We start from the raw sequence: 2,164 nt of genomic DNA, 5'->3' as shown, positions 1-2,164 counted from the left end.
TAGATTCATGCAGGTAAATGTTTGTGCAACTGAAACCTCTGATTTTAACGCATACTGTTGACAGGGCTATTTGTTTGGTTGCTGGCAGGTGAGCTGGGCATTTTCTGTGCTTTGTATTGTTGTAAGCCTTCCCAATGTGCACCCTGCCGTAAAGGCTAGTTATAGATTCATGCAGGTACCATGTTTTTTCTAGATAGGGTTTACTTTAAACATCCTTAGGTTTCCATGGATTACTTTCATCAATTCAGCATTGTAGACTGTTTGCATTTGGTCAGTGGTTTTATTTCCATTTAGTGATTTTGCTTTCCTGTGGATGAAATGTGGGTACAACATTCTGAAGATGAAAGCTTTTTCCTTTTTTCATCTTTTTATCTAAACTCAATGGACATGGATGTTTTTTATCCTGATAATGTAACGCTGAGCTAGGAAATATATAAAAAAATGTATTGTATCTCTCAGAATTACAAAACATGCTCTTTTCACTTAATAAATTACATTTAAGACTGATATTTTCTGTTTTACAGAACACAGTAATACATTTAAAGATCTGAATAAAAGTTTATTTAAGCGTGGGGGTATTAAGTTTAGAAAAACCATGCTTGTGAAGGTGGATTGTATGTATGCCTTAATAGATGAATATTTCCCCTGACGACATCTAATTGCAATATGTTTAATATCCAAGCACACGCTAACATTCACAACACTCTAAAATGGATTGCACTCACAAGCAGTGTGAGACAAATATTGGAAAGGGCCAAGTGATGTGATGTAGGTATAATTAATTGTGTTGTCCTGCACTTCATGTACAAGTGTGCTAAAGATCTTAGACAGGAATAGAAACAGTTTATCTTAATCTGTACGCTTTTCCGTTCCTTTGAAGTGGTAGGAGTTTAGTAAAAGCATTATACACTCTTTGTTGAAATAATGCAAAGGGCCCTCATTTATAGTACATTAATCTTAACAGAGAAGATAGCCAGCCTGACTGGAAGGTATCCATGATATTAAGCAGTTCATGGGACTGTGAAGTGCTGAGCGCAATCATGGAGAGCAACAGGCCACAGGAATGCAAACCATTCACAAAGCCAAAAGTGGAGCTAGCAGGTGGCCTCCCTATTCATCTGATGTCAACACGCTGCTCAGATCAAGACCTTTTAACATCTCTGTAGGCCTACCAGTGCTTTTAATTAAATGTAATGCAGTCGTTGAATGTGCTTAAATATGAAAAAAACCACACTGTTAAAAGCACACATATCTTCTGCGCGCTAAGGATTGCCATAGCTATATAAATAAATATAATGGATTAAATTAGATTGTAACGTTGTATATGTTTCAAATGGTTTCCATACGCTAGTCAATGTAACACTGGAGAGACTCTTTGAAATCTTTATGACTGAACATATTTCCCTGGAAAAATGTTCTTGTTCATATAAAGAGCTTATACATTGATATGTACATATATATTAAACTCTTCTGTGCAAAATGTTCCCTGATTCAATGAACAAAGACATAACTGTTCACTTAATAAATTAAAAGTCAAGAAAAAACTCTGCTTTAAATGAAACACTATAAAGACTGCAAGGCATTTAAAACATTTTTGGCTCATCATTTCAGCTTGCCATTAATAGTTATTCATAAAACACATTCAATTTTTCTATAATTATTTTAGTTAAGTACCTTATGTCTATGTGCTAAAAAAGATAATCTGTACCTCGTTAATATGAGAGTTTGATGTATATACCACAACACAATCAGCAATGGTCTAATTGATTTATTGAGATGAATTTATTACAGTAGTTGTAAATCAAATAATGTTTAAGCTATGAAGGTTTTTTTTTAAGATATAGTACATTCTAAAGCCAAACATTTTGAATTAAAACTAACTAAAAAATACAGTTTACATGCTAAACAGCTCTCTCATGCTAAGCATTTCTTCCAGGTAGACATCCTCTTCCATACCTGTGCAAGTTAAATAACACAGCCTGAGCTTGTGAAATAGCTAATTAGTGTGTTTATTAGGTAATATGCTGCCCTCTTTCTGAGCCCATAGCACCCTGCCTGCACATCAGTGTACAGAGTGTTGGAAATCTACCAAGTGCCTGGACTTGATGGTTGAGACTTTATAATAATGGAGTCCTTCTTTAATTATAGCTTTGTCTGTGAATCA

This window comes from Nanorana parkeri, unplaced genomic scaffold (assembly GCF_000935625.1).
Source record: "Nanorana parkeri isolate BGI_ZX_2015 unplaced genomic scaffold, ASM93562v1 scaffold464, whole genome shotgun sequence".
Taxonomy (NCBI): domain Eukaryota; kingdom Metazoa; phylum Chordata; class Amphibia; order Anura; family Dicroglossidae; genus Nanorana; species Nanorana parkeri.
This window is presented reverse-complemented; position numbering follows the sequence as displayed.